General features: G+C 37.2%; 1 long non-coding RNA gene across 1 annotated transcript; it reads right to left on the bottom strand.

The window, feature by feature from the left end:
* Window positions 1-471: 471 nt before the first annotated feature.
* LOC144367036 (uncharacterized) lies at window positions 472-4,171 on the bottom strand. The gene is made up of 4 exons (XR_013426240.1): window positions 3,953-4,171; window positions 3,161-3,237; window positions 2,387-2,418; window positions 472-1,156 (listed from the first exon to the last, which is right to left on the bottom strand). It is a non-coding gene; the product is annotated as an uncharacterized LOC144367036 (long non-coding RNA).
* Window positions 4,172-19,305: the final 15,134 nt, after the last annotated feature.

The raw sequence follows: 19,305 nt of genomic DNA, 5'->3' as shown, positions 1-19,305 counted from the left end.
CAAATGGAAATTATTTTAAGATCATGAGAAAAAAGAAATTTCAAGAAGACATTGACTATATTTTCTAACTGTCAGGTAAATCAAACCTCTTGTCTACCTGACAATTGAAAATCAACCCTATGTTTTTCTGGCTTGCTTTTCCAACTTGTATTAATAGTATTAATAGTACCTATTAATGGGTTTGGCATGATATTTCCATATATGTGTGTGGCATGCACTGATCAAATGCAGCCCCCCTTAATGCACCCTCCTTCCTGCCCCTACCTTTTCTAATTTCTAGTAATAACTCTTCTCTTCAGGTCATCTTTTCATGAACTCTCACATAGGAGAGTGGACATACATGGTTTATTTCACCATGTAACATAAAGTCCTCCAGTTGCATCTATTTGGATGAAGTGACAAGATTCATTATTCTTTATGGCTGAATTATTCTCCATTGTTCACATGTACAACACATTCTTCATCCATTCATCTGTTGATGGGCATCTAGGCTGACTGCATATCTTAACTATTGTGAATAAACATGGGCATATAGGTATTTCTTCAGTATACTGATTTTGATTCAAATATATACTCAGGAGTGGGAGAGTTGGATCTTATGGTAGATCTGTTTTTTAAATCTACCCTATTTTTTTCTTTCTTTCCTTTTATTTATTTATTTATTTATTTTTTGTACCAGGGATTGAAAACAGGGATGCTTAACTACTGAGCCACATCCCTGGCCCTTTTTTATATTTTATTTAGAAAAAGAGTCTCATTGAGTTGCTTAGGGCCTTGCGAAATTGCTGAACTTGCAATTCTCTGGCCTCAGTCTCACAAGCTGCTGGGATTATAGGCATGCACCACCACACCTGGCAAAATCTACCCTATATCTAATGGTTTTTTATAAAAGTTTTGTTTATAGGGCTTTTGGGTAAATCATTGCATTGTCAGGGAATTTCATATTTAACTTCATTTCTCTCTATAATGTAGCAAAGACAGTAGCTGCCCTTCAGTTGAAAACTTTCATCAAATTTAAGCTCGTCTCTACCACAGCAGGAATAAGAAAAACCTCTTTAAGCTTTCCTCATGAGACTTGTTGCCCAAACCTTTAATCATTTTTATGGCTTTCCTTTAAACTCTCTCCAAGTTTTCCGTCTTCTTTTAGATGCAAAGCCTAGAATTAAATATAGTATTTGAAAAGATATGATTAGTACCAAATTTAGGGGACAATTACTGCACAGCTCTAAGCGTTGTGGATACCTCTTGGAATTTATAAGACTTCCCAAACAACAATGCAGATGCCAAGTCTTGAATATTATAGGGTCATGTTTTAAACCTTTTTTGGACCACGTTTCATGTAGTGGGACAAAAGGTCTCAAAACTGACTACCCACTGAGTGTCATTTTTGGCAGAGGAACTGTTCAAAACTGCAGAAACTTATCTTAGAAAGAAGTATAAGGATGATTCATATGTGACCCACTGCGCATTCACGTCTTAAGGTCTAGTTATTGCAAAATTGCAGTCCCAAAATAGCTGATGCAAATATATATTACCGCTGACTCTAGAATTAACCAAACAACCCACAATAGCAACACTATCCTGATAAAGTCGAAGTACTTTGTACTTAAAAGTACTGAAAAACGTTGCCTTTTCTTCATTTTTCAGAAACCTGATATCCTCTTTCTAGCAGTTTCCTAAGAAACCTACAACAGATAAACAAGCTTTCCCTCACAATGCAGGTTAAAGACTTTAAAACATGGCAGAGGTTCCTTATTTATTGGATTTAAAATATTCTTAAAATTTTATCCACCAATCATGTGCATATTGATCAATCCTTATTTTCTTAATATCATTCAAAATCAAATTCCAGAATTGTTTCCTGGAAGAAAAAAATATATCAGTAGAAGAGCAAGCTCATTTATTAAAACACCAACCTCTGATAGCACATATCTTAAGAACAATGCTATTATTATTTAAAATATTAACTTATGTAAAGTAACAATGCAATCAAAATCTGGTATTTTTATATTTGGGAAAATTTTCAAAATTCAAAAGAAAAACCACCTAATCACTTGAACTTAAGACACATAGACGTTTCTCTCAATGTTGTATAGCTAGTAATATTACTTTGGATTCCCCAGCTATGTGTTCTGCAGTGTTAAAGGTATATCTGCCTTTAAGAATGATTTTTTTTGTTCTCATTTAAAAAAAAATAAAACATTCAAAAGCATACAGTGGGTGAGAAATCCAACAGAGCAGTAAAAATACATACTTTTCCTGCAAGTCAACATATACATTTAAAATGATTTCCCTGAGTTTTAATTCTACAAGTTAAGTTTTCAGTGTACCCTTTGCCCACCCCCCCCCCAAAAAAGAAAAGAAAATATATTTATTTTGAACCTACCCAAGGCTTACTTTGGGATTTCTTTTAGGTTCCTGAAAAAAAAAAAAAGTTGCTCTTTCTTTCCTTATCAACTTTCTACGCCCCAACCTCCCACAACATCCTACACCAGAGAATGTGCCTTTTGTCCCCTGGCCTTGTCTTCATGTCCCTCTACTCCAAAGTAGCCCTCTTTTCCTTGGTTAGAAGTAGCTGTAATGTGGAGTCTGAAGGTGAGTACAGCCTGAACTGGAAGAAGAGGGGATTTTTCTTAAGGGAGGCTAAGTGGGTCCCGCAATAAAAAGCTAGGAAGAAAAAGAGAAGTGAGAGGGAAGAAAAGAAGAAAGAAGGAGGGGAGTGGGGTAGGAAAGCAAGGAATGAAGCCAAGGTTTGGGGGAGAATTGTCTTCCATTATTGGGAGGAGGGTGGTAAGAGACTTTGGAGCAGTGTGCAGTGAAAGATAATTGTGGAGAGAGAGAGACAAAAAAAAAAGGATTAAAGAATCATTGCTAGGATTTAAACACTGGGTAAATTTAAATGTTTTGGAAACTAGGCAAAGTTAAAACATTGGAGTTTATTTTAAAAAGGAACATTATTCAAAGCCAGCTTCAGCAACTTAGTGAGACCCTAAGCCACTCAGCGAGACCCTATCTGAAAATAAAAAAATAAAAAGAGCTGAGGATGTGGCTCAGTGATTAAACATCCCTGGGTTCAATCCCTGGAAGCAAATAAAATAAAATAACATTGGCTGTCCAAAGAATACTTTGAATTCAGCTTTGAGATCACAAGTGGTAGTACCTTCTGTCCATAGGTCTCAGCAGGAAAGGCCCTATACATGGGTGGATGTTGCTCTGATTGTCCTCCAACTGTAGCTTCTGGTAAGAAAATGGGACAACAAGATGTGCCCACCCAGCATCCTTATTCCACCTTTCTAGATCATGATTTAGTCTTCTCTTCTGCTCCCCAATTTCCTGACCAAATGCCTCAATATGGTTTACAAAGTTTGCTCCAACTTCTTGGGGTCCCTCTTCTCAGGAGCAGGGCCCTGGTGGGTGATGCTTAACAGAGCGCTCTGGTAGACTGAGATCCTTCATGCCATGGGAAGAGGAGGGCCAGTGTGGGCCTGTGCTGTCAGGCCCTGCGGCTTGTAATGCCAAGAAGTTGGAGAATTAGATATCAGAACCTGACCTTCCAGATCATCATAAAGATATTTCACGGAGGTAGGAAGACAGAACATCACCTGTGTAACCAGGTGTTCGCTTGGTTTATATTTAAATATTTAGTCATATGGCATGTATGCCTCTATTTCTACTCATGCCTTGATCCCACAAGTAATAGGGGCTGCTGCATTCTGCAGAAAAGAACTTTGTGATTCCAAGGTCCCCAAGGATTGTACTTACAACACGGGCACAAAATCTAGTGCTATAATTTGAATATTCGCACCAAAACTCTATCCCCCAAATCATGTGCTAATGCTATTTTGAGGTGGAGCCTTTGGAAGTTAATTAGGATTAGATAAGGTCACAAGGACTGAGTCTTCATGGTGGTATTAATGGCTTTATAAGAAAAGAGAGAACCAAGTTAGCATACCTGTTCTGTCTTGCCTCATGATGTCCTGTCCTCTTCTCTCTTTGCAGAGTCCCTGTCAGCAGAAAGGACCTCACCAAATATAGACTTTCAACTTTTAACCCTCAATCTCTACAACTTATGCTGAAGAAGATTTTATTCTTTATAAATTACCTAGTCGTGCATTTAGTTATAGCAACAGAAAACATATTCAAACAGCAGGAGTGTCACTGTTCTGATGTACTTCATCTGTATAAAAATCTACTTGAGAAAGTCAGATTGACTGATCTGTGTTCAAACCCCACCTCTCTACCTCTTACATTTGACCTCTGGTACACTTCTGGGAAACTGGTTGCTGCAGGATTCAATGAGGACATCTATGAGGCACATTTGGCAGTATGCCTGAACCTAACAGGTACTACCAACTTTTGACTTTGACCTGTTTTCACATTACCATTCACATTTTTAGCCAAAGGTTGTAGGATAATTGAGCTGAAAGAATATGTAGTTATTTTGCAGAACATGCTATTTAAGAGAACAACCTTTGGAGTCAAATAGACTTGAATTCTGAGTTCTTTTATCTCCCACCAGATGTGTGCCTGAGATTGATAAACTTAACTCAATGTCCTTGGTTATTAAATCATAACAGTAACTAATGTACTCCATTATCATAAGCATAAAATAAGAAAAAATATGAAAAAAATGTCACTCAAGAAGTTGATTTTTTATTTTCTTTAAGTATTGTTATGTTTCAGGTTTATGCTGAACTTCACTCTATCTTAGCCTATTTCTCTCACTCACTGGCACTTTGAATGTTGCCAAAGTCTGACAAAAGAAAGCCAAATTTGTAATTATTTGGTACATTTAGAACTATTGCTTTTTAAAATGCTTTTTGTTTGAGTTAAGGGAAAAACAAACTGTTATTTTCCTTTCTACTTACATGCTCAATGCAACACAGAAGGCTTCTAAGACCAGGTGTGTGGGAGTTTCCCACACACATCAAGCAATTACCCAGCAGACAACAAGTGGGTGTCCTGGCATTCAATTCTGATGCTCTCTATCTGGAGATCCACAGGTGGCAGGCTCAGTCCCACAAGACTGTGCCCACTTCGGATACCAATTGCCAAGTCTGGACCACCAGCATTCCTGAGTGACTGGCTGTAACCTGGGGTTCCTGTAACCTCTTCCTTGGGTTTGATTAATTTGCTAAGATGGCTCACAGAACTCATTATATATTATAAAAGATTCAGATGAATAGTCAGATGAAGAGATGGGTAGGGTTAGGTATGAAGGAGGCATGAAGCTTCCCTGCTTTCTCTGTGCATGTTCATCAAATCTGATTGTCCAAGAGTTTGTGTAGAGTTTAATCTCCAGTGTGGCCCTCTTTCCTGGAAGCTGGTGTATGATACTAAAGCTTCTGAGCCTCTAATGCTCTAGCCACTTGGACTTTCTGGTGACTGACCCATCCCGAGTCTAACAAGGGCACCATGTTAAGTCAGCTTTACCTATAAACTTCAATATGATCCAAAGGACTTGAAACAAAGACACTGCTATCACTCAGGAATTTCTGAGGGATTTAGCAACTTTGTATGAGAATCACATATTATGGCAAAAAAAAAAATGCTTCTATCACCCTGATCACTCAGGGGACTTAGGAGCTATGTGTTGGGAAATGGAGCAAAGACTGATCATATTTCAAATTGTACCACAGTAGATTTGTTATGTGTGTGTGTGTGTGTGTGTGTGTGTGTGTGTGTGTATATATATATAAATATATATATATATTTTTTTTGTTTCCCTGGAGAGTTGCGTTAGCGTCTGCCTTTGATTCCATTTATAATGCTGACAGATGCTTGTCTTTCAGACTTAGGTCTTCAAATGTGAGATATTAATTATCATCCAAACAAAATCTTGAAAGTGCTGTGTCATTTCTGACACTTTTTAAAAAATCTAATAATACAGCAATTGCATTTGAAGTCAAAGTAAAATGTGACAAAATATATGAGAAAAACAGGGCCGTGTGCTTACCGAAGTCTCTGGAACTTTCCTGGGAGTTACATGCATGTCTCCTTTCTTCCTCATGGAGCACTTTGTGAAGAGGAGTGAATTGGGTTCACTCCTAGACACACAGCCACTGGCAGCTTGACTGCCCAGGAGCCAACAGTAGAGTCCAAAACCCAGAGCAACTTGAACATGGACTGACACTCGATTTGGACTCTGACTAGTACAGTTTGGAGAGATGAAGTGCCAGCCACTCATATTCACTTTTCCTATTCTCCTTCAGTGTCCAAGGGGATTATTTAATAGTCTGTTTACACATCTAGCACATGCTCATCCTAATAATAGCCCATGGCCCGGGATCATCTTCGTCATTCACTGTTACACAGAGTCCTCAGCTGTTTCGGTGACTTGCGTGGTTGGCCTTTGTCACCATCTAAAAACCTCAGAGAATGTGCAGGGTAATCAGTGATTTTAATTTTAGCTATCCATGACATGAGGAATCTTCTATTTATCTCTATCAATCTGTCTTAAAATACATAATGGTGAAGGAAATTTAAGAGGAAACTGCAGTAAGGATCCCTATACAATAATGCATGTAGGTACACACAAATGTGGCTTAAATATATTCATATAAGATGTACATTATGACGAGAGGTGCAGCTCAGGGCTAGTAGAGTATGTTCATAGCATGTTCATAGGAACTATGCTAACACCACACACAAAAAATCACTATTATCACCAAAGATCCATCTGCTGATACAACTGAGATAAATAATTGTATAAATGAAAATTTAGGCTTGTCATTGGGCTTCAAGGTTCTGTTAGGCTGATAGTGTATAGTTTCTGGATCTGAGACTAGTTATGTAAGTGTAGTGAGTCATGGACATTCCTTGAACCAAAGACTTGCAGTATGTGCTTTTTTTCTTTATGTGCCCTTTATTACTTTATACTTTCAAAAACAGTTTAAAACATTTATTGTTTAATTTTAGGTGTGTGTGTGTGTGTGTAGTGTGCCAGCACGCGCATGTGCTAGGGCAGAACCTAACACCTCACACCATACTAAGCATGCACTCTATCTACCACTGAGCTATGCTCCTATACCCAATCTTGTTTTTTGTTTTGTGTTGTTTTGTTTTTGAGACCAAAAAAAAAAAAAAAGAGCAATTGAAACAATACACCATGCATACAAAACCATACATCAGTGAACTATGTTGAAGATCAAATAATTGAAAATGTACGAAGTAAAGTCCAGTAGGCCTGAATCTCTCATTTAAAGGGAGTTTAGTTTACATTTTCAACTTTCTCCCCAAAATAAAAACTTTTTTTTTTTTTTTTTTTTTTTGCAATTCTGGAGATTGAACTCAGGGCCTCACACATGGTAAGCAAATACTCTACCACTGAACTATATCCCAACTCCTAACATTTATTATTTCTTCATAGAGATGTATTAAAGTGAGTTTTTAAATAACTGCTCTTTTTGATCTTAGGTATTTTTGTTGAAAAACAAATCTACACTTTTTTTAAAAAAAATATGGAAAACAGGTCCTTTCATTCACTATTTAGAGAAATGCATATTGATACAAACTTTGCAGGTCAATTTGGCAACATATATACAAATAAAAAATTCTCGTGAACTTGTCCAGGCAATTCTAATTTAAGAACAGAAATACACTGAGAAGCCTAAGATGTTTTTGATCTTTAGTGATCAACGTCACACAGACTAATTTACAGAGTACTACTACTACATAGTATGTGCAACACTGGGCTCTGGGGACATATTGGTGAACAAGATTAGGTACAGACCTAACTTTGATGGAGGAGTCTCACCAAGTCCATATCACATTAGGAAACAAATTACACAACTCATTATTTTATTGCATATCTAATCTAAAATTAAAAATGAAATCAATAAGCTAGGCATGGTGGTATAAACCTGTAATCCCAGCTACTTTGGGGGCTGAGATAGGAGGACAGCTTGAGCCCAGGAGTTCAAGACAAGCCTGGGCAACATAGCAAGAACCTGTTTAAAAAACAAAACAAACAAACACACACACACACACAGACACAGAATGAATGACGAATTATTCCAATTATTCCCGGGTACAGTGGCACATGCCTGTAATACCAGTGGCTCAGGAGGCTGAGGCAAGAGGATTGCAAGTTCAAAGCCAGTCTCAGAAACATCAAGGCACTAGGCAACACAGTAAGACTCTGTCTCTAAATAAAATACAAAATAGGGCTGGGGATTGGCTCAGTGGTTAAATGCCCCTGAGTTCAATCCCCAATACCACCCCCCCAAAAAAGAATTATTCCAATTATGTAATTAAATATTATTTATTGTCAATGAAGAAGTACAGGCCACTCTGAAAGCATACAATTAAAGGATATGGACCAGTCTGGAGATGTTGAATAGATAAGTATGAAGCAACATGAAAATTTATGATCAGGGATAGGTTAATACATTGTGGCAAATCTGCAAATAGAGTCACCTATAGCTACATAAATAATTAACTAACTGTATGTCATACAAATACGCACAAAATAAGTTGTCAATTTGAAAAAAATATTTTGTGAAATAGTAGGCCCTTATTTTTGTAATTGAAATTATAATGTATAGTTATATATATATATATGTGTGTGTGTGTGTGTGTGTGTGTGTGTGTGTGTGTGTGTGTATACACATATATACACAAACACATATAGAATATGTAAGAAAGTATATTTCATATGAATGTGCGTATATGTGTGTGTGGTTAATCAGTCACCATAACCTATTCTTGCCTTCTTCGTGGGCATCTGTGTAGACATTTCACAACCTTCCTTGCAGTTAGTTCAAGTGACTGAATTCTCAAACTAGAATATTGCTGGGAGTCGTCAGTAGGGTTAGATCCAGGGGGACTGTGGGTTTACATCCTTCACTTTTTCCTCTTCCTTCCCTCCATCTGGAACCAGAACTTCATGGTGACCCTTCTCTAACAATGTGCACAATGATCATACCTGGAGATGGCAGGTCAGTGACTTGGAAGGGACCTGGATCCTTGAATTACTGCAAGGAACAGAATTTTCCTACAACCTACACTTCTCACCTTAGCAGTTTTAGTTTAACTGAAAAGTTAAATATAAAATAAAGTTTCCTTAAACTTTCTATCCCCTTCCTAGTTCCCTATCTTTCATTAGTGTGGTACACTGTTGTAATTGTGAGTCAATATTGATATTGTACATTTTTATTAACTGAAGTTCACTATTTACATTAGGTGTATTCTTTGCGTGGTACGTTCTATGGGTTTTGATAAGTATATCATTACACATACCAATCATTACAATATCTTACAGAATGGTTTCACTGCCCTAAAAAAATCAATGCTTTACCAGTTTTTCCCTACCTCCCTTTCCTTCCCCAAACCCCAGGCAACCATTGATCTCTTACTTTTTATAGTTTTGCCTTTTCAGACACTTTGAATCATACAGTGTGCAAACTTTTCTCACCTTTGCACTTATTATTTAAAGCCACTTAGTCTCTTTGTCCTGATCAAATTTGTATATGCACAGAAAAAACTTAAAGGATATATACTATATTAATAGAGATTTTAACTTCCAATGGGGATCTGAGGGACCATCCCATAGGACACTTATTTCTATAATGTTTGAATTTTTAATTGTTACTTTTTATTTCATGGCTGAATAAATAATATGTTCATAGTACATTTTAAAATGGACTTCTTAAACTATATTCAGAGGAATCAGAAGTAATCATGACATTTTTTTTTTCTCTCGTTTTTCCCCTTTTGAACCCAGGGGTTTTTATCTTTTACTTTGAGGCAGGGTCTTGCTAAGTTGCCCAGGCTGGCATCAAATTTGCCATCCTCCTATCTTAAGCCTTCTGACTATCTGGGATTATAGGCATGCCCCACTGTTCCTGGTGATATGGGTTTAATATATAGTGTTTTGTAACTGATTGACAGGCAGTATGAAACTGGACAAAACATACAAATACGACCCTACCTGTGTGTAGAGGTAACTTTGGACAGGAAAGTGACAATAAGAAAAGGCTGCTTATAGGGAAACTAAACAATAGTATGATAGAATGTGAAAAGCTGGAGATCTATGCAGGTGAATCTTCACTAACCAGATATAAATTGCCTCTAAAGGCATAGACCTGGGACCCGATCATTTAGCGGGATTTTTTTTTTTAAGGTGGTGCTAGTTGGAATCTTGAATGTCTCCCAAAGTCTCATGTGTTAAAGGTTTGGTGACTGTTGTGCTATTGGGAGGTGGTAGAATGTTTCAGAAGTGGGGCCCAGTGGAAGGAAGTTAGGGGATGTGCTGTTGAAGGAGATATTGGAAGCCCCACTATTTTTCTTCCTTTGCTTCTAGCTGCCAAGGGGTGAGCAACTTCTCCACCTTGTGCTCCTGCAATTATGTCCCGTGCTACCACAGGCCCCAAGGCAGCAGACCAAGCAATTATGAACTGAAACCACTGAGACCCTGCACACACACACACACAAAAAAAACATTTTCTTCTTTAAAAGTATATTATTTCAGGCATTTTGTCATAGTAACATAAAACTAACGCAAGTGACTATGTAAAAAGCCATTATGACTTGGACCTCTGACCTGAATAATGAGGGTTAACGGTGTGAATAAGTTAACTTTGGGCAACAGAGGTTAAATTGAGGTCAAGAAATGTGCACTGGGGTTGTGGCTCAGTGGTAGAGTGCTTGCCTAGCATGCATGAGGCACCAGGTTCAATACTCATAAAAATAAAATAAAGATGTTATGTCCATCTAAAACTAAAAAATAAGTATTAGAAAAAGGAATGTACATTATTATTTTGAAAATGTTATCTCAGATTTCTCTTATTTTGCATAAGGCTATTGTCATTTTGGTTTGTTTTTGATTCTATAAATTTGGCTAGCTGTGTGACACATTTAAAAGTATTCTAATGGGAAAAAATGCCTTTTAAGGTCATCATTGATATTTGTTGATACTTATGGATTGCTTTTGATGAGCCAAGCACAGCACTAGACAAGTTTTATTTTCCTTGTCTCATATAATCAACATAACCTATGAGGTAGATACTAATATTAGACTCGTGTCCATCCTTCCAACAGTCCTATGAGGTGGTTACTATTATAAGATCCATTTCACAAACGAAGAACCTTTCCAAGGACACATAGTAAGTAAGTGGTCAGAACAAGGGTTTGAAGCCAGGTCTGCTTCCGTTCCAAGCTTCAAGTTCAAGCTGCTCTATCTATAAGAACATAGGATGGAAAGACTCCTAGAACATGGTTGCATGGAGGAGAAGTGCTGAACCCAGAAACAGCAGGATGGACATCTGAGACCTCTAAACCAACTTCTTCATGTCCAGACAGGATCCCACTGAGTCCCATGGCTCTTTTTTTCTTTTATTCCCTTAATTTTTTTTTTTTTAGTTGTAGATGGACACAATACCTTTATTTCATTTACTTATTTTTATGTGGTACTGAGGATCAAAACCAGTGCCTCACATGTGCGAGGCAAGCTCTCTACCACTGAGCCACAACCCCAGCCCCTAAGTCTCAAAGCTCTTGGCTGCATGCTTTGTAACAGAGTCAGGATATCAGAGCAGGCTTCTAACTCAGCTCGGTTGTTTTCCCGATGACCTCTAGAGTTGGATGGTGGCAGTGGACACTGTACCTGCCAACTAGAGAACGTCTGTAAGCCTCTCATTTTTGGTGAAACAAAAAGCTTTTTTTTCTCATGAGCATAGTCAATTCCTGACCCCACATCCTGCTGTCACTTAAGTTTAACTTTGTGGGTCTCTGAGCAAGAATTCCAGGCCTCAAGTGTTAAGTGAAATTTACCCATCTCTTTAAGCATCATGTAAAGAATTTCTAAATGTATAATCATGACACAAAACGCTTGATGAAGAGCAAGTGGTTGCCATGGCACTCCAGACCGTATCCACGGCACACAAACATCTTCCTAATATAGTTTCTTTCTGGTAAAAATAGCAGGCTGAGGGAGCCGTGCATTTAGGTAGGGTGAGGGGATTGAAGAAATGAGACCTGTTTCATGATGTTGCTGACTTTTTCAAAACCATTATCTAAACTCCTGCCAAGACCATGGCAGGCATCACCTAGACTCACACCACTGGCGTTTACCTCTTTATTTGGAGTGTGAAGCTCGTGTTACTGTTTGCTATAAACAGTGATGGTTAGAACTGCTTTTTGATCAGGTACATGGGTGAATGCTTAGTCACTGAACCTGCCTGTGTTGTCTTGTTAGGGTCATGGGCTTGAAGAATGAGGAGGACTTTATTAAAATCACCTAGTCCATGTCCCTCGGTACCAACACACACACACACACACACACACACACACACACACACACACACACACCTCTTGCTACATAGATTGACCAGATACCCAGTTCATCATTGACTAGTATGTCTTTTCAGAGGCCCTTCTATAGATTCCTCAGGATCAAATTCTGGGAAAGATAGTAGCAATCCCTGAACACTCCCAGTGAATATGGGGGGTGTTTGGTGTCAAGGTTCTTGTATTTATTTCCCTTGAGTAAAGGGGGTAGGGGAATAGGAGCTACTGACTTTTAATAACTGGCCTGACATTTTACAGCTAGGCCACATTTTTCTATTCTTTGACATAAATCATCTCACCAAATATCAAACTCAGACAAGGTTATTCTGAGACCATGACAAAATGAGGCAAAGCAAATGCACTTCATAGTTCGATTCAAGCACAGACAAAAACAAGGATACCATGTGACCCACTCAATACCAAACTCTCCCCTTTCTGGCTGACAGAGTGGGGTGCTTCTTCATCCACGGGTAGGATGGCCTCAACTTTCCAACAGCATTCAATTTAGAGCATACCCTTCCTACTGTCCCCCAAATCACCCAACCAGCTTCTTCCAACACCCTCTTTCTTTCTTTCTTTTAATATTTATTTTTTAGTTTTCAGTGGACACAACGTCTGTTTTTTTTAATTTTTATGTGGTGCTGAAGACCGAACCCAGCGTCCTGCGCATGCCAGGCAAGTGCGCTACCTCTTGAGCCACATCCCCAGCCCCTAACACCCTCTTTCCTAATACACTCCTCAATTACACATGGCGTGTCTTCTCCTGGATGCAATGAGCAATGACCTCTTACTCAGCTATAGTTGTGGTCCTGGTGGTTTTTGGAGGGAACTGACCCCTTCCTACCATGTACTCAATGTTTCAATTATTGGGGTTTTTTTAATTATTATTTACTTTTCTTCCCATCTTTTCTATTAGAGCTAGATAAACTTCCAGAAAACAGAGAACATGCCCATACTATTATTCTCTATTATATTCAAAGTACCTCGCCTTTATCTGGAGTATGGTAGATGTTCAATATTTGCTCAATGACTGAATGTGTATGGGAAATTCACAGATACACTGATTTCCTCTTATATAGAATCTAGGTAGGAATTTAACTACACATCTCTCATAGCTACTAAAGCACTTTGTAAACTGTACTTAGTCTATCATAATGCTATTCTTAGTAGTAAGGACAACCGTGACCTTCTAAGTTTGAGTTTCATCTGTTCCTCAGAACTGCTGTGAAGATGTTTGCTTATTTACCCCTCCTGTATTCTGTTATTTAAAAAAAAAATACATTCTTGTTAGGTTGGGGTTGTGGCTCAGTGGTAGAGCATGAGCCCAGCATGAGTGAGGCACTAGGTTCAGTTCTCAGCATCACATATAAATAAATAAATTAAAGTCCATCAACAACTAAAAGAAAAAAATCATTAAAAAAAGAGAATCTTCTTTTTTTATCTCTAATTATAAAAGGAATATTTACATATTTCAGTACTTGGAAACTTGGTAAACTACAAATATAAAAAAGGAAATAAACCCACATTTATGAGTACCTCCTGGTTTGGAAGCTAAGGCTCAATATTTCAGTATTTAAGGACTTAAAGAGAAGTACAAAATATATTATGTGGTTAAGAAAGGAATTTTGAAGATATTTAGTGAAAGCAAGTAGGAATGCTTTGCTGATTGCCAATCACCATTTTCTGGGTCTTAGGACCCTTCACCTCACCTTAAACAATCACCAGGAAACAAAGTTTCTCTTGATTAGTTGTGCCGGAGTCTAGGAGACCTGGGCAAAGCTGGATTCAAGTTTGCACCTTGAGGAATATGATGGGTGGGGTGGGGGGAAGGATGTGATGTATTATATATTGTATATATGGATTTTATGTCTGTACTACACCAAGATTATTTTTTTAATCATCTTTCATCTTGAAAAGCTTCTTTTCCACATCAGGTGGAAATTTCTTTTAATGTCTCTCTTAGCAGATTGTAGTCTGGCCAAAATGGGTACATAGAGATCACACTTGTTTCAATTGAGTTATCTTTTTTATATTTGCAGAATCAAGCCATACATTTCTCAGGTAAAAATAATTACCAAAATTTTAACAATATAAAAATTGCACATATCAGTTCTGTGGTTGTAATGCTAATAAGCAAAAATGTTAGTTGCTTCCAACACATCTGAGATGTAAGTAATATACAGATACTTTAACACTGCTCCTTGTCATTAATGCTTACTGAAATTTAAGTCACTCTGTACTTACGAATAATGCTAATTATGTGTTAGGTTGCTAAAATTTTGGTCGTTAAAACTCTAGCATGTCATAACACTCTGGTAACCATCTGTTCCATTTAATAAATCCCAGGAATCTCTATGACGTCGTTGGCAGCCAATCAGAGGGGTTTTTTTGACACGTAGTCACTACAGTAAGTAACTGTTTGCTTCCTACCATGTGCCAGGCATGTCCTGAGCACTCTTCCAAAAAAGATGGATGAAATAGTTCCTTTCTAGAATTACCAGTGTGATAACCACACTCTTGATAGAGCCCAATAAACGCATATAAACTGAAATTTAACTAGTTTGGGTGAACTTAAGAAATGATGACTTTATTCATCTTTTTAAAACATTAAAAAGAGCTCTAAATTCCCACTGGAGTCCTCGTAAGAACCAGTGTTAAAATGTCACGAATTCCAGCACTACAGAAAGTGTGACACCAATGTCTTGTAAGTCAGAATCTCTAGTCACAGAGCTATTATGGATTGCCCATAGTTTTTAAATATCTTAAATATATAAAGCTCTTAGTTAGCAGTTAAAAATGAGGAGAAACAGTAAACAATTTTGAAGTCGTGAAACACATCTGAATGAAGTGGTATTGCTCCTACACCTGGAGTGAAGTAATCCTAAGTTTCCAAAGGCTTAAATCCTTATGATATTCCTTAGGATGGTTCTGGATGCAAAACTCCAATTATCACCAACATGAACATAAACTCATTCTTTTTGTTTTTTTTTTTAAAGTCTAATTTTATTTTATTTATTTTTTTAAAAGAGAGAGTGAGAGAGAAGAGGGAGAGAGAAAGAGAGAGAGAATTTTTAATATTTATTTTTTTTAGTTCTCGGCGGACACAACATCTTTGTTGGTATGTGGTGCTGAGGATCAAACCCGGGCCGCACGCATGCCAGGCGAGCGCGCTACCGCTTGAGCCACATCCCCAGCCCCATAAACTCATTCTTGAAGACACTCAGAACTTTATGTATTAAGAACCTATTTTTCTATTTTTCACAAATGTCATCACTCTAGCCTCTTAGATACCCAAATAATTAGTGGTTGATCCATCTCAGCTAGATAAATAAAACCTTAATGGATAATACACTCTCCTTTCAGAACTATAAGGTTTTCAGATGGCCCCTAGAAATGTCACTCTGAAAAAGCAGAAAGGTGCTTTGGGAGTCAATGCAAATTAGACCTGTCTTCATTGCAAAGATCTATCAATGGGAATGGGTAGAATTTACTTTCTTCCTGGAAAAGACTGGGCACCTAGAAAAGGCAATCGGGAAGAGCAAAAAAAGAGAATGTCCTACTGAATAGGACTTCCTTAGATATAATAAGTTCCCACTCCGCCATTTACTCTGTACTGTGCCTCCGTTTCCTCATCTGTAAAATGATGATAGTATTAGTCATAAATAAAATAATTTTATTTTGCCTTATAAAATGATCTTGAGGTTGACCTGAGCAAATATATGTAAAGTTCCTAGAACAGTGCATCTTTACGTTATATGTTACCTATTATATATAATAAATAATAGATATTATATACTACATTACATTATATCATACATTATTATATTATGTATTATATATTAAATTATATATTCTATATTATGTTCTATATAATATAGTATATGCATTATATTCTATACATTATATAACATGTATTATATGTACATAATATAGATTATATTAGTCATTATTATACAGTTTTATCCAAAAGTGTTTTGTTAAAAATGATGTATCCTGCTCGGTGCAGTGGCACACACCTGTAATCCCATTAGTCTGGGAGGCTGAGTTCAAAGGATGGTGAGTTCAGCAATTGTGAGGTGCCAAGCAACTCAGTGAAACTTTGTCTCTAAATAAAAAATACAAAATAGTACTGAGGATGTGGCTCAGTGGTCAAATGCCCCTGATTTCAATCCCCGGTATCCTCCCAAAAAAAGATGTATCCTGAGCTAAAGGTAATTAGATAATTTCCCAAGTAGTGGCATTCAAAAAGATGGGCTTCTCTTCTCAATATTTATTTATTTACTTTTTTTTTTTTGCAGTGCTGGGGATGGAACCCAGGGGGGCACTCTACCACTGAGCTACATCCCCAGCCATTTTTAATTTTTATGTTAAGTCAGGGTTCCAAATAAATTGCTGAAGCTGACCTTAAACTTTCGATCCTCCTACCTCAGCCTCCCAAATTGCTGAGACTATAGGCATCCAGCACCAGTTTTTTAAATAAAAGTCATTTTTGTCTTGGTTTATTACTGAGTAAACAGATCCAAAACTGAGAGTCCCTTTCTTTGTAAAGGGTCTTCAGTAATGGTTTTAACATGGTTAAAACCTTGCTTTCTCAATCTAATATTTTTTTCAAAGTATGAAATAATGCTTGATAGAATTTGATATACTAAGAACATTCTGCCTTTGTCTTCATTATTGTACTCAGCAAGAATCCATTAAACTAATCAATATATGCTCATGGTTGCCAAGATGCAAAGAATCCAATATCCCGAAGGTTGATATGAACTTAAACACAGTTTTAGCAACACATATTGACTCATCGTTTATCTCTGAGTCATTTGTAACCGCCCCAGCTCTTCCCCAAGTCAATCCCCTTCTGAGAAGATGTCCAAGTAAATGACACAGCGTGGTATTTTTGAGTCTCTGACCTTACTTAGCCAGAGACAGAGAGAAGTCTCTTTCGAAAAAAAAAAAAAAAAAGGAAAAGGAAGAGAAAAAGCACGTCAAACACAGCCCTACAGAAAAAGAGAAGTTGCTATTTTCCTCCCACTATTTTAAGATTCTTCATTTCCCTATCCTTATGATCTTTTGTTTTCTAAGCTAAGCTCTGGAGGAGTGTTGAGTGCCTACAATGGGAAGGAGAGATCGAATTCAGAGTTTAAAAAGTAATAAAGAGCACATACACAACACACACACACACACACACACACACACACACACACACACCACACAATGTCTAAGCAGAAGCTATTTTTTCTGAGTGATAAACCCTCACCATAGGGAGATTTATAGGGTTACAACAGAAGTTTAGCAGTATGAGCGAATTTAGTGCAAGGCAGGTTGGGAAGTCTTATGAAATGATATTAAGAATAACTTGACTCTTCCAGGAGGATTACTGCAGATCTCTCTGGAGATTATTTCAGCTAGACTCCAAATTTTGGAGCAGTAATTCCTGATACTTGGAAAGAGGAAGAAGCAACATACAAATTTAATTATTTGCTTTTTAGGTGAAAAATAGAAAGGTTCAACTTAATTCACTCATCTACAAGCAACATACACTTGATTTAGGGAATATGGCCCATTAAAGGAATTAGCCATATGTTGAGGGAGATATTAAAGGAATAAAAAAATGGGGGAAAAAAAGAGAGGAAAAATATTTCATGTCACAGAGGCAGAAGCTGACAGAGAGAAAAGAAAAACAGAGAGTAATGGAGGTCGGAGAACAGAGACCTGTCCAAATAATCACCTCAACTATGTGCTGGTAATATGCCTACTAATTCATTCTTTTTAAATAGTTTTATTGATATACAACTCACGTGCCATTATACTCACCAATTTGAGGCATTCATTCAGTGTTGCTTAATGTATTTAATAAGTTGTGTAACACCACCCTAATGTAATTTTAGAGCATTTCCATCATCCTCAAAAGAAACCTTCTATCCATTAGTGATCACTTCCTCCTCATTCTGCCTCCAGACTTGGGCTATCCCTTGTCTACTTTGTACCTCTGTAGATTTGCCTGTTCCAAACATTTTATATAAATAGGTTCCTACACATGTAGTTATTTGTTCTGATTTCTTTCGCTTACGTTAATAGTTAATGGTTTTGAGGGTCATGTAACATGTAGCACATGAAGCATGTTAATAATATTCTACCAGGTCCATATCTCACATTTTATTTAACCACTCATCTGTTGATGGTTATTGACTCATCATTCATTTCTGTATATGACTAATGTTGCTGTGAACATTGGTGTCTTACGTTTTTGTGTAAAGGTATATGTTTTTAATTATCCTGTGTATATATGCCTAGTAGTGCAAATTCTGGGTCATATAATAACTCTGTATTGATCCCTTTGAGGAATGACCAAATTCTTTTCCATAGTGGCTGTATCACTTGATATTCTTGCCTGCGATGGATAGGGCTTCTAACTTCTCCATATAATGGCCAGCTCTTGTTATTATTGTTTTAAAACAAAAGAAAACAAAACAAAAACTTTATTGAGACATAATTCACATCAACCCAACCCATCCATTTAAAACGTACACTTCAATGATTTTTAGTTTATTTCACGGAATCATCAACCATCACCAATGCTAATTTTAGAACATGTTCCTGGCTCTCCCAAAAGAAATCTATACTCATTAGCAGTCATGTTTTATATTCCCCAACATTTTCCTTTCCAGACAATAGGCAGCCACTAACTTATGTTTTATCTCTTTCTATTTGTGGGGTTTAAATTATAGACAGTTCAGTGGGTAAGAAATTGAATCTAGTTGTGAGGTTTTTGTTTTGTTTTGATTTTTTTTTTTTTTTTTTTTGGTACCAGGGGTTGAACTCAGGTACCCTAACCACTGAGCCACATACCAAGCCCCTTTTCAAACTTTCATTTTTTTTTTAAGAAATGTTTTTGTAGTTGTAAATGGACAGAATGCCTTTATTTTGTTTATTTTTTTGTGGTGCTGAGGATCGAACCCAGTGCCTCACGCATTTTTTTTTTTTTTTTGGTGCTGGGGATTGAACCCAGGGCCTTGTGCA

The sequence above is a fragment of the Ictidomys tridecemlineatus genome, chromosome 10 (assembly GCF_052094955.1).
Source record: "Ictidomys tridecemlineatus isolate mIctTri1 chromosome 10, mIctTri1.hap1, whole genome shotgun sequence".
NCBI classification, from domain to species: Eukaryota; Metazoa; Chordata; class Mammalia; order Rodentia; family Sciuridae; genus Ictidomys; species Ictidomys tridecemlineatus.
The sequence above is the reverse complement of the archived record's forward strand: the minus strand, read 5'-3'. Positions and strand labels throughout refer to the sequence as shown.